At 33.5% G+C, this 15,067-nt stretch overlaps 1 protein-coding gene across 2 annotated transcripts in view; it reads left to right on the plus strand.

Moving 5' to 3' along the window:
- LOC119636798 (low-density lipoprotein receptor-related protein 6) overlaps positions 1-15,067 on the plus strand; it is a 98,424-nt gene that overhangs the window by 1,323 nt on the left and 82,034 nt on the right. The gene's annotated exons all lie outside the window — the stretch shown is intronic.

Here is a 15,067-nt window from a genome sequence, read left to right on the forward strand (position 1 = left end):
CCTTTTCTTCTCATTTTCCCTTTGTTCTTCATTTGCTTTTGTTCTTTCCTTTCTTTCCTTTTGTTCTTGCCTTTCCTTTTGTTCGGTCTTTTCTTTCGTTCTTTTTTCTTTTCCTTTTGTAATTTCTTTTCTTTCCTTTTGTTCTTACTTACTTTCCTTTCGCTCTTCTTTTCCTTTCCTTTCGTTCTTTCTTTCCTTCCCTTTAGTTTTTTCTTTCCTTTCCTTTTGTTGTTTCTTTCCTTTTCTTTCATCTGTTTCTTTCCGTTTTGCTATCGTTTCGATTCCCTCCCTCTCTTTTCCGTTCCTTTTTTTCCGTCTCTCCTTTTCTTTCTTTTCCTTTCCGTTCATTTTCTTTCCTTTGGTTTCTTCCCTTTTGCTATCGCTTCGTTTCTTTCACTTTCTTTTCCGTCCCTTTGTTTGCCTCCTTTTTCCTTCGTTTCCTTTCCTTCCATCTTTTTTTCTTTCCGCTCCTTATCTTTCCTTCTCTTTTTCTGTCATTTCATTTCCCTTTTTTTCCTTTCCGTTTCCTTACGTTTTAAACGGACATGTTAGAAAACATTCCGGCCTGCTATCACCAATAGAAACTTTTCACATTATTCGTGAACTGGCATTCCTTGAGAGTGACCAACTCTATGGCCAGAGGGAATCGTTTTACAAGATCGCGACTAAAATTATTTAGAGAAAATCGATTCTATTTTAAATATAAAAACAATTGTAAGCTACGGTTGAGATTACGCTTGATCTCTGCATCCGTCAAAAGAGTCAGTGTTGTAACGGCAGGCGGAGAACACGACAAACACGAGATCGAACATATTTTCATTTTTGGTACTTTCTTTACATAGCTCGTCTTCTTTCTCTCTGTCTTTGCTTTTCGGAAATAAGAAATGGAAATTCATTTTTAGCATATGTAAATATAAAGTTTAGTTGAACATTATTAGCAACGGTGAACATGGTCTGCTATCGTTTTTCTGTCGCTACGTACTTATACGGAAAGCATATGCAAACAAACGATAAGATTGATTGGCCCTCAACATTGGCTGGGTTTAGTAGTCGCGAATTTCTCCTTTCCTCATAATAAATTATTAAATCATTCTCGTCTTGCATTTAATAGTAAATCTATGTTCGAAACAAAATTGATGTACGAATTTCATAAAAAAAAAACTCGTAACTTCCTCGTGTTTTTTGTACAAGCAATCGATGGCAGTACATTTTTACAAATCCTGTACAAAATTCTTAATCGAAACATTTTCTCTTCTTCTTCTTGGCAAAGGCAAATCTTATATTTGTGGTTATTAATCTACGCTTACTACGCGAGTTATGCTTCTTATAGAAAAATTGCTCTAATCAATAATATTAATGCAGTAGTGAATGGACTTGAAATGTAATTAATGGCTCTTTTGATGTTTCACTTGAATAAAATGAAAGTAACTTTAAAATTGTTTACATTGGGGGGAGACTGCCTGCGAGAACGCATTAGCGAAATTTCTTCATTAACGAAAACGCGCTCTTTGCTTAAAATAAGAATTTCATGGGTTTTTTAATTTCTTTTTTTGTTACTTAGTTTCTTGAAATTTCTTTCAATTAGTAAAATAACAAAAAGAAAAGAAATTAAAAGAAAACAAGAGCTAAGAATACTATAATCGTCTTAGTACGAAAGTTAGATACATTAAAATTGTTGGGTTTACCTACTTATGTAACAAGGAACGATGCAATCAATTCAACAAAGAAAACACTTGGATATGATGAAACTATTTCGGATCGCAAATCCAGCAATTCCACTTGCTACTACTCAGAAACTTTTTTCCTGGACTGCATCCATTTCAATTACTTCTTAAATTGTAGGGGAAACCCTTTGGATTTAGCTATGGCCGTCTCTAACCTTTTAATGCGAAATTTAACATGGAAAACTGAAACACAGGTACTTTCTTGAGTTAAAAAAAAAGAATAACAAATACCACTTCTCTGACGGGGAACGTTCTCTAAGTGGTTCATCGAAATTGTTAACTTTTAGTTTTTAATTAATAAAAAAAAAAAAAAAAATATATATATACATATATATATATATATGTATATAAATATATATATAAACATCCGCTTTTGATGCTTTTTCCCAGATCGGCTATGACGGTATTGTTAGCATATTCTGCCTTTAAGGATCGATTCAATTCCCCTTCAACCCTTCCATATTGTAGAACTGAAACATCTCAGAATAGACTATACCCAGCCGATCACTCGAAATAATCAATATGAGTTTGCCTCCATAAATATTGGTCCTGATCGTTGTTGACTTTATGGTCGTACAAACGGCCGCGCAACAAAAATTCTTTTGTGAACGTTAGCGTCAGATCATATGGAGTGTAACATTAAGCCCAAATACGCTACTGGGAATGTAAAGTCGCCTTGTATTACATCCGATCTCTTGGAAAATCCTTCAGACTAAGACTTCTTCGCACCTCTAGATCTTAAATATTTTTTATCATATCTTAATTCTTATATTCGTCTGTGTTACAAATGCAATGACGAAATTAGAGTACCTTTATTATTCCAGTGATTGGAATGAAAAAAAAAAAAAAAAAAAAAAGAGAAAAAGTATTAAAACACAAATTATTTTGTAACAAATTTTAATCACAAAGAAAGAGATTCCTAAGCATTCATTAAAAAATACGAATAGAAAAAAAAAAAAAAGAAGCATCAGAGAGCATGTATAGCATAAGAAGGAATCTTCAAAGCCCTGCGGAACACAGTCAAAAGAATGGAACATACGTACATCTTGCCAAAACTCTTACACAAGCATTGGAAAAGAAATCATTCAAATTTTTTCCTCTTTTTTTGGTTTTTTTTTTTTTTTTTGATTGTTTAACAAATACCAACAATCAAATGCATGTTCTGTCATGTGTACTTACATGTATGTATGTATGTATGTATGTATGTTTGTATTTAATCATAACAAATCTATGCGTGTTTGTTGTGTGTATGTATGTGTACGTGTGTGTATATGCGTTTGAATGCACAAACATGAACAATTGAAAAAATTCAGTGCAAGGAACGGAGGAGTGCGCTGCCGCTTTGCTTGTAGAAGTTAAATAAAAACAACAACAAACGTACTCTTGAATGAAAAAATTGAGAAAAATTAAAATTGAATCTAAACATACTCGGCGCATATACATGCGTCTTTAAATAGGACGACAATTGGGGAGGGGGGAAACATCGTTTGAAGCTATTTGTTCGTTTTGCGTTATATGAATCCTTCCTTCCTTATCGTCGTCCTTAATATTGAAGGCGAAATATATGTTAATGAACTTGGTGTTAAAATTTGTGAACGTATGTGTGTATAGGAAAAAATTTTGAAAAGAACAAAACACTAAAATGCAACTCGAAAAATCAAAAACCTTTGAGCATAAACAACTGAAGGTTTGAATACAAGGACAACATCACCAATGATAAGAGAAAATACATAGACCTTTTATTCGCTCCAAGTGAAGTGGATAAGGATATTATTTAAATTGCATATCCGTAATGTAGAGTATCTGCCGAAATGTATATATCCGTAATACAGAGTATCCGCCGGAAAGTTGTACTACTTTCGAGCAGTAAGCTATAGTACGATAAATGAATTAATACTGCGGAGGGAGACGAAGAGGAGCGGAGGAGAAGGAAAAGAGATTGGGAAACATGCTTAGCAATATGACGAAAAAGTTCCTTTAATCATTATTTATTCACATTATATTCCGCTGCGGCCACCCAGAATTACGCATTACGCAAAATATTACTTAGCGTTATTTCCAAGTTGTGGCATTTCCTGGACAAAAGATGTAAAAACGCTGCATAATTTCAGGTAATTCAAAAATCGAGAGCGTTCGTAATGTTAGCAAAGGTGTTCAGAGAACTTCTAGAGGGGAAAAGAGGCGCTTTTTTGACTGAGTTAACTCCATGCGATCGGGCATTGCTTTCCAAGAAGACCGCTTTATCGGTTGGCTCTTCAAGCTGCGAAAGGTTTGTCCTCAATTTCGGTCTTTATGGGTTCCTCTGACTGAGTCGAGGCGTCTCTTTGATTGAGTTAACTCCATGCGATCGGGCGTTGCTTTCCAGGAAGAGCGCTTTATCGCTTGACTCTTAAAGCTGAGAAAGGTTTGTCCTCAATTTCGTTCTTTATGGGTTTCTCTGACTGAGTCGGGGCGTCTCTTTGACTGAGTTAACTCCATACGATTGGGCATGGCTTTCCAGGAAGACCGCTTTATCGGTTGACTCTTGAAGCTGAGAAAGGTTTGTCTTCAATTTCGGCTTTTATGAGTTAAACGGATTTTTTTTTATTATTTGTCCCCATATATGTTTAGTACAACATTTTAATAATATTTTGTTATAGTTTCAATCAAAAAGTCAATCGGGATATAACTTCGGAATGATCTACCTCTATTGCATCTACTACTACTACGGCTCAAAAAAAATTTATTTCCCTTAAAGTACCTTAAAGTTTCAGACCAGTTGGGCGAAGGAAACCTTTGAAACTTTCTGTTAGTAGCTTATCTACTACGCATGCATCACTATTTCAAAGTGAAACTTTTTTTTGCAGTTTTGTTGAAACTCTTTTTTTTTTGAAGTCGGCGTTTTCAGATCTCAGCAACGAGTGTACTGATCTTATCAAGAGTTAGCTTAGGATAGGACTCATTAGCGGAATGAAATTTATTTCTTTTATGTAATCAATATTTATTTTAAAAGTCAACATATGGTGTAGATTTGTACATTGATGCGAACAACTTTGTTCAAGTTTTCAATTTTTTTTTTTTTAGTCCTTCCATACACCACGAGCTCGAGCACGAGATGAGCCTAGTAAAAGAAAGTGAATTTGATCGAATTTCCGAAACTCTTAAAGGAAATTTCAAAAAACATCGCTCGTGAAGTAATTTTTTTTATTTTATTAAAAGAAAAGATTATGGAAAGCGCGCTTCTTCTACCCTTCGAAGGTCATGTAAATCCTTTATAGCAAGTGATGCCGATTACATTATGATGCAAAGGGATACAAAATTTGTTCTTTATATCAAACATCTTTGTTAACATTGGTGATAATGTACTAAGTTCTTTTGGACTGAGAATTTTTATAAAGGACGCAGTCGTCGTCATTACCAAGGCTAATAGGAGTTTATTAGTCGCTTTATTGATCTGTTGGCTTAAGTACCTTTCATTTGATTATTTCATTTGCTTATTTTTAAAAGAATTTCTGTTATCGTTAAACGTTTGAAAACTTCCGATTCGTTAATTAATGAGTTATATAAAAGGTCCCCGCAGTTTTTTTGGTCTTCTCTTGAGTTTCTTTTTGTAGCGTGCTCTTCTCAAATGATTGCAAATTGTCATTGATGTTCAACTGTGGTTGATGTTCAGTGCTTCCGTCACTTCCGGATAACTGACATGCCAATCTTGGTCCACCAGTTGCAAAATGTTGTTGATTTTTTCCGTGACTGATCGATCAGGGCAAAGTGCGTCTTTCACAAAGAAATTTCCGAAACGCAATCGAGCAGGTGGCTCGTGGATCCTTCGTTCACTCACTGTATCCTCAGTGTATATTTCATAAATTTTTCGGCACGTTTTTGCATGTTTTAGCTTTGTTAGACAGTAAAAAAGCAACACAAAGCATGTTTACTCAGATACTTCGGTCATTTTCAAATCAATATAACTTTGTACATCGGCAAAGAATTCGAAGACTATTTGCACAAAAAATGTCACCCCTTAAGCACATGTTCCTTTGAGACAATCAGGCGAGCGCTGCCCAGGCATCAACACTATTAAAACCGCGGAGACTTTTTATATGGCTCAATATCTGCCTTAGATCACTTTTTACCAATTTTTGCCTTGAGAGCATTTGCTCCTAATCTGGAGTTGTCTAGGACGTATATTAAACAAAACACCTTTCCTTGAGTTTCATCCATAGTTGGTGCTGATAATGTAGTACTTTCTGGGAAAAGGTCTTTCGCTCCAAAAATGCAGTTTTTTTTTTTTGGCGATTTTCAACGAGATGGCTTGTGCTAAGTGTTGATATCTACTGGTAGCTCTTTGAGACAATGAGTTTCATCCGTAAGCGGTTGTCTTCAGTTGAACTTGATTCAAGAAAATCTTGAGGTTGTGGCAGCCTCGTGCCGACGACTTACATAAACAATAATGCAACTCTGCTTGGTAGGGAGAGAGAGAGAGGGTTTAATTTACGCTCAAGTCTTAAGTATCTTACGGACAGCGTAATAAGAGAATTGAAAGTAAAAGGAGTTTATCAAATGATCACAACTTTGTTGTCCTTTAACGGAGGAAAAGTTCCATTTCGGCATAATATACTCGAGATATGCGTGCCTTAGAGAAAAGTGTTAAGAAATATTGAAACCGAAAATTGTTGAGTGTTTTTGGGCTTAATTCTTAATAGCATAAAATGATTGTATAACTTTTCAATACGCGCGGTTATCTGGTCTCTATCACGCAAACCGCAAAGACAACCTTTTCCTTATACGAAGATAATTAGTTGGGAAAAGTGTAAGAAATAACTTGTTGTTTGATTTTTTGATCTGATTGATGTGTGTTGATATGTATTTATTGTAAATATTGTATGTGAATATCAATGACAAAACGTTTGTTTGTTTGTTTGTTTGTCCATCTTATTCATTGTAAATGTTTCCTCTTTAAAATCAAGGATAAAAAAAAAAAAATAAAATAAGTGCACAAAGGTTTTTTCCTTTTTTTTTTTTTGTTTTTGTTTTCTCAGTGTAAATAAAGTTTTAACCATGAAAACCAAAAGGAGAGTTAATCCGAAAGAAAAACTGGACATACATACAAAGACGCAAGCACACATAAGCACAAGCACAAGCATAAGCACAAAGAGATACTTGCCAACTTTACTTTGTAGTCAAAGGAAATCGCAGGAAAACTGAACAACTATTAAGTAAATTTACTTAAGAGATGAGTTGAGGACTCGAAACCCCTTAAAATAAAAAAAAATAAAATAAAAATAAAATAAAATAATATAAAAAAAAAAATAGCATTAAGGAGGCAAGGAAAGGGATTGAAAAGAAACCACTGAAAACTACATTTAATATAATAAAATAGGAAAAGAACTAAGAAAAAAAAAAAAAAAGTTTGAATTGACTTGAGTGAAGGATTGAAAATTGTTCTTAAAAGGAAAGTTCAAGGAAATGGAAAAACAGCACTTTCTACTTATAGGTTTATACCGCAAATACGTTTAAATCAACGACTAAACTACCATGAAGAAGCAGCATTAAATCATTTAAAGAAATATTTAATATTAAGTTGTATTGTTGGAAAAAATGTTTAAAACTCAATAAAATCGTTTTCTCTCACTTTTTTTTTTTCTTTTTTTTTTTTTTTTTTGTTTTAATGTAAGTAAAAGAGAGAGACAGAGGAAAAATGTTAAAAAAAAAAACGGAGGAGGAGGACAAAAACAAAAAGATATGCAGGAAAGCATTATTTCGGTATTTTAGAATTTTAATTATCCCGCAAGCGAATCAGTTTTGGGTGTTTGGAATGTGGACACTGACGTCATTTCACTCGATATTTCATATAGAAATCTTCGATATAAGTCAGATATAAATGAATATATTATGAGCAAAAAAAAAAAAAAAAAAAAAAAAAAAAAAAAAAAAAAAAAAAAAAATAATTGTTTTCGCTTTAAGGCGTCCCTTGAACCGAAGGCGTCCAAACGGAAATCATTGCAAATGTATGCCAATGTATGTCGATTGCCATGATTTCAGTCCGATATTTTATGTGGTTGTCCTTGACAGGTCGTGGAAAAATATAAATTATACTCACTGTAAAGCGATCCACGGTCCAATGTAGCATCCGCTTAATTAATGATATTTAAATACTTGTTTTTTCAGTTCTATTATTAGTTTTGTTTATGAATTTTTAATTATTTTATTGTTTTTTAACATTTTATGACTTTTCTTAAAGCACACTATACGCCTGTATATTGAAGCCTGACTGTAAACTATGTGACTTAAGGCGGGGGCTTTCTCAATTTTCCAGTAGCTTGGACAATTAAATATATATGGCCGGACGGATATTCGGAATTTTGTGCTGATTAAAAAAAGGTTATCAATGAAATGGAAAACTGGGGGCGTTTTCTTTTGGATTTGGATTCCGCTACATTGAATCATTTGCATTTCCAAACGGGATCTCGTAGGGAGATCGTAGATGGACATACAGTTATAGGATGACGTTTGAAAGCATAATTTAATGCATTTGTGCAAAATTACCATATCGCTCAATAAGTTCGTAGGTAGAAAGACTAATGCCAACCTTCTTGCTAGACACACGAAATACAGATTTTTGTCCCTATCTTGCAGAAACAAAAGTACCATCACTAACACAAACCTATTTTTGTAAACTAATGATTGGAATGTCATAAAATTATAGAACTTTGGCACTACCTAAAAATCATACGGATCCGTCAATCATGGCAAGATCTATATATCATCTTATAAGATTATTTATTCATATTTTACATGCAAAAGGTTGCTATATTAAGTTCAACTGGCGTACGGATAGACAAATGGATAGAAAGAAGCAATCATAGCTAATTGCTCCCACAATTATCATGCCCTCATTTAGATCATAATTCGTTTTATGAAGTTGCGCTGAGGCGTGTTTCCGAATGTTACAAATGATACGATCAAATTAATATAATCGTTTCATAAGAAGGAAGTATGTAATAAAAATATTGAAAACTTCTTTAAAGCGCTGAAATACATGCACATACGATAAATTTATCTTAACGTAAGCATCTATAAGTTAGTATCTATATACAAAACGTACATCGTCTTGTCATTGACATTGCATCAAATTTTTTCATTCTTTTTTTATTATCGTTTCGTAATGTGCTGCATGGTACTCCAAGGTATTGTGAATATAAGTAAAGCACACGAAGCAAGAACAAAAGAAAGGCAAATGATAGTTTTTTTTTTTTTTTATATATATGAAAAACTCATGTCTTTCTTTGTGAGCACATAGATGAAAAATTTCTCAGGGATATATTGCGATATCATTGTACTTTAAATAGTTTATAAAATGCGCTTTACAATCTCTCGTACTTCTAAGTGGTTCGCATCAACACTCTATAGGCACTACAAAAAAAAAAAAAATTTTTTTTTGCCTCTATTTTTCGATGAATATGAATAAAAAAGAACTTTATACATTTCCATAAACGATGACTTTTTCATATAATGGCAAATATTTCATTGTTTTTTTTATTGTTTGCATAAAACATTAGCTGATAAGTAGCGAACATGAAATAACATGATAAGAAGAAATATTTGCTTGAGTAAGAGAGAGAGAGAGAGAGAGACAGGGGAACAGAGAGAGAGAGAGAGAGAGCGACAATTACGCCTGTAAAGATTAGAATTAAATAAATACCTATCTACCTACCTATGTAATAAAATTTCATTTATTTGAACATTAAATTCAATTTCGATTATGGAGTTCCACTCATCACTTTGTCAGTACACAAATGCGAAAAGTTAAAAAGTATAAACCAATCTCCCTTTGGGATCAGTAATAAATAAAGTTTGTCTAGTAAACAATAACACGGATAGTGTAGTAGTAATAAGTTGTGTTACCTACCTACAAGCACGTAACGCTGTTACAAAAACTATTAATAAAAAAATGAAATATTGGGGGATTGATTGATAATCGTTAGTGTATAGTGGGTATCAAAGATTCGTTTTAACGCGAATTAAAAATACTTTTGAGTAACAATCTCAATCGCGCGAGTCAAGCAACAACAACAACAATTTCCCATAATCGCTTCAACTATCTATTGGGAATAGAGATAGTAAATATTATTAAATTGTTTACACAAAACGCAGAGGGGGCAAAAGACTTAACTATATCAGTATTTAACTTGGCTTGGATATGAAAAATTCATTTACATCATATGTGGATAAAATTTTCTTAAATTTTCTCAAAAAAAAAAAAAAAAATCAGGAAAATCTTGATTAATGGGAAATTGGAATTCTTTCAAACATGAATGTTACTCCATTTGTGGTACAATGATATGTTAAGTTTGTGTAGATGTATGCCACACCTAGATGGAGTTGAGATAGACCCATCTCGTATTGTAATAAATCACTTTCTAAATCAATTTAAGCTTGTCTGTCCGTCCGTCCGTCTGTCCGCCTTATTTGTTTGTGTTGAATCTACGCAAATTTGCAAATTTTTGATGAAAGCGACATAATTTTGATTTATCGGATCACTTATTCGAATACTTTCTATTTAGTATTTTATTTTTACACAGTTTACAGTAACTCATTGGTTACTAAATAGAATATACTAATAAATACTTTCAATGTAGAGAAAAATTCATTGAAGGAATTTATCGCTAATGTTTGTTGACTCGAAACGGGCTCGGGACATCAATTTGTTAACATTACAATCAAAAAATGTGTACGACTGACATAACCAGCGGCTCATGTACAGTAGATCCGTCTATAATAGGATGACTCATTCCGTTTTATTCGAATCCGCGGTGTGCGACACGCCTACATTATACTAATACATAAGCCCTTCACAATCCTATTTAAAATAACTGTCTTTAAGATACTTAAGATACTACATGATAATAATTTCGATGGCCGTTGAATAATAAATGCTTTCTTTTCACCAGAGAGCGAGGAGAAGAAGAAAAAAAAATGTATTTCTGTTTCATTCTCTTACCGTCTCGCGTGATCCTCGTTTTCACGTGTTATACGAACACGGGCACCATTTTTGGCCATGCTATACGAATGCATTTTATATGAACGTATGCTACAGGAAGGTCTGCTTTACATACACAACGCTGCTCGGTTATGCAATCTTAATGCTACATATGTATCTAATGCATTAGGTTATACGCATAGCCTGCATATGACGACGTTTTCGTACACGTGCCGCCGTATAAGTTATATAAAAAAGTGCGTGTTCTTAAAATGCCTCTTGTCATTGTCATCATTTGTGTATATGTTGATGCATTGATGTAATCTCCGTGGAAGGGTTTCCTTCCTAGTTCCAAATATGTAGAAATGAATCAAGTTTTTTCTCTCGTTTCTCTGAACGAAATTGCAAAAACGACCTGTCGCAAGTGTGGTTTATCAATATGTCGAATGACTTAGGATTAACGCTGGCGGCCAAATGAAAAGAAAAGCCTCTTATCATATTATACGAATGGAAGATGAAGATGCTAGGATTTACCAAACATAATGAAAAGCATCGCCTATGATTTTTTTAAGTAAATTGTAATTGTTCCTCGCGTTGAGCGCGAATTCTTACTCTAAGCTCTTGTAACTCAATAAGTTAAGGCAGTTACATTAAAGTTTTTATTAAAATTTATGGATTGTAGTTATAAGACGATTTTGAAGGAAATGCATTAAAGGTGACTGAACTTAACAACAACAAAAACAGCGACAACAAGGTAATGATGAGGAGAAGAAACTTTCTCTTTTCCTTTTTGCTTCGGATCTTTTCACAATTAATATACACTTAGAGCACAATAGGATGATGGAGGTGCACGTAAGAAACGGGCGCTTGAAGTATACGGGACGAAAGGAAAGGAACAATAGTGTGCATAAAATTAAAAATGATGTTATTTCGAGCTACATTCCTTTGTTAGATTCACCTCCTGGTGACGTTATATCCCTCTGGTTGTGCTAGTTTGTGCACGAGGATCTCGGAAAATTCGTCGTCGTCGTTCAATCCAAGACCAAACATATTTCCTTCTCCATTTTCCTTTGGGAAGATATACCATAATAATCCTACTTCTCATGTCTGTCCCTCTCTACACAAATAGATCAAAAAAAATAAAAAATTACATTCTGTCAAAAAGAATTTGGCGCAATCCGGCCTTGTCCGTCAAGAATTATAACGTTTTTTTTCTTTTCAACTGCCGTCGGTATTTCATTCGTTATACGCAAGCATTCCAATTTCTCATCTATATATAAAGTATTCTCGATATTAGTGTGATTTCAATCGACAGAGAAAGGCTTGCGCACTATACATACTTAATGGGGTACCCTTTGCAAAAATATGTGAAAAAAACGTATATTTTTTTTTTCTATTTTCCTTCTCTTCTCTTTTTTTTTTTTTATTTTTTTTTTTTTTTTTTAGCTGAACCTGACGCTACAACAACACAAAGTTTGCTATTTCAAGTCTATTTTTTTGACACCATATTTTTCGTTCGTACTTGTGAAAAAATGTTGTTGTGCTCAAAAGCACCAGCAGCAGTATCAGCAGCAGCAGCATATTTCTGTGCATGCTTTATTCTACGGAAGTGGATGTTTATGCATAAAGACTATTCCAATATTCATTTCTTTTTTTTTTTTGGTAGCTATCCAGAGGATGGAGAATAAGAGCACAACGTGGCGAGAAGTATGACTTATGTGTGCGTATGCACATAGGATTGTAGGCGTATTATATATTCTCTTGCTGCTGTCAAATAATAAAGAAAAAAAAAAAAAAAGAAAAAAAAATCACCCACACATACTACAATTCCTTTACCACACATATATCGACAACAATAACTACAACATGACAAGATGAATTCTTTTTTTGCCAGATTTTCACTGCTCTCCTTCATCAAGAATTTGTTCCATAAAATTTTGTCCTTGTAATTTAAAGAGCAAGTTTGGTTATTGAAGTTGAAGTAAAAGTGTATATGTGGTGGTAGTAATGGAGTAAAAAATCATATTCGCAGTAGTAGAGTAAAAGTAATCATCTCACAAATAACCGAAAAGGACATCAAAGGAAAGCAAGCAAACACATTTGTTTTTCTCCCTTTTTTTTTTTTTTTTTATTTTTCAACATTTTCAACGAACAATTTCATTAACACTATGTCACGTCGCGTATGTACACTCTTTGTTAATGCAATAATTTATAGTTTGGATTAGATTTTTATTTAAGCTTTAAACGAATTTTCAAATATTTCTAATAAACATGGTTTTAAGTAATGAAAAAGGTATAGCAGAAGAGGAAAGAAGAAGCAGAAAGGAATTTGAAGTAATTGTGTAGTGCTTGGAAGGAATGTAGTAAAGAAAGTGAGAAACGATGCAATTTCCTCAAGAAAATTTTCACAAATACACATTTTCACTTAAGGCATTCCTCGCCCACATTCTTCATCGTCTGTTACGATATACCTCCGCTTTTTCATCACTAAAAAAAGTGAAATGCATCTAAGTAGTAGTAGGTTCAAGATGTAGTTAAACTCTGTAAACGTGATGGACCTTAATGAATACCTTCTTGGTATGCCAACATAAATATCTCCTTTCATTTAATCTATGTTTGTGTTAAAATTTAAGATTACTAAACAATATCTGCTGATAATGAATGACTTTATGTGAGTACAATATATATAGGGAAACAGGTATAATAATGAATAATAAGAGGAGAGATATATATAGGAATTTACCGTACTTTTTGGACGAATCTTTTTACATAGAAAAATGGGCGCGTCTTATGGTTGAAATATTTATAAACCGTAATGAAGATGACGCCGTTTTTTGAAAGGAGGAGGAGGACAACAATACATCAGATGAAAGTAATACGAACGGTGACATAGTACCGAGAATGAAGACGGACTGAAAATAGTTAGAACGAGTTATGTTAACAACAATTACAAATTTTGATTCGAAAGTAACATTAAAATAAATTTTTTTAAAAATCATTTTATAAATTTGAAGTCTGTCTTATCGTCCGGTACCTCTTACGGTCCCAAAAAAATGGTAATATAAAAATAACAACAAAGTTCTAGATGGTGGAAGGACAGTTTTACGATAGCTTGATATAAGTGCGAACGAAAAAGCAACTGATAACGAGAATTGCCGGAATTGCATTGGTATGACATATACCTAAAATAGCCTTAGGCTTCTTAAATCAATTCGAGTAACTCGATGTAGTACATCGTGTAGTGCATCATTTTGTTTCAGTAATATTTTTTCTTGGGACATGACATAAACAAAGATTATCGGAAGATTTAGGCAAAGATGGGTATGAATGATATTCTATTACGCCACCTCCAGGCTATGCAATAAGTGCACGCAAACATCGCAATCAGAATCTCACGACACCGATTACATTTTTATATTAAGAAGTCTTGGGCGTTTCCTTTCTCTTCTTTGGCAACTTTGATCTTATAGTCGAGTAGTGAAGTGTTAATGTAATAGATTCGCGTCATTCACTGTTTATCACAGAGAATCGATATCTCTTCCCATCAAAAATAGCCTTTTTGCCACCTTGTCATCATAACTTATTCGCCGCTCGTTATTTCCTTTATACACTTTATATGCAAATATACGCACGTTTGTGGTTCAACGTCGATAATTTTTAAATTTATTCCGCAGGTTCAGGCTAAGAATTTTAGTTACTTGTTATTAATTCCTTATGCATCGGTAGAGATGCACGAATCAAAATTGAACTGCATGTGTAATCATGTTTCTGTATAGACCACGATAAGTTATAATTTTATTCGCCAGGCCTAAGCCAAGAATATATTTTTAAGTCATTAGTCTTTTTGTTTCAATTTTTGTCGGCTTTCCCGGAAACAAAATTTGTTGGACAAATTTAAAGATTCCCGTTTTATACCCATCACTGGAGTATGAAGGTATATTCGCCTTTTTCTTCCAAATGGAAACTTCAAAGACCCTGTAAAGTATATATATTCTCGATCAGCGTCCATCTGTATGTCTGTGCGGTGTGTTTTTTTTTTGGCAATATCGTGGTCACAAAAATGAAGATATCGACTTCAAATTTTGTAGAAGCATTGGAAGTTCGTGCACACAGGTTGGTATTGAAAATGGGTCAAATTGGTCTCAGCAGAAGACCGCAGCAGTGCATAAACTGAACGCAATTCCATTTTTCTTAGCAAAAATTTTTGAATTCTTAGTTGGTACTCAAAATTTATAAAAAGTTAAAAGGCTCAAATTTACCGCATATACGAGGGTGTGAAGATAAATTCGAATTTAACTAGCAAAGACAATACATTCCCGTATAATATATTCCAGTACAAAACACACTATACTCTAGTAAACTATATTCTAGAATACTACTATATCGT

The sequence above is a fragment of the Glossina fuscipes genome, unplaced genomic scaffold (genome assembly GCF_014805625.2).
Source record: "Glossina fuscipes isolate IAEA_lab_2018 unplaced genomic scaffold, Yale_Gfus_2 28, whole genome shotgun sequence".
In the NCBI taxonomy this organism is placed as follows: Eukaryota; Metazoa; Arthropoda; class Insecta; order Diptera; family Glossinidae; genus Glossina; species Glossina fuscipes.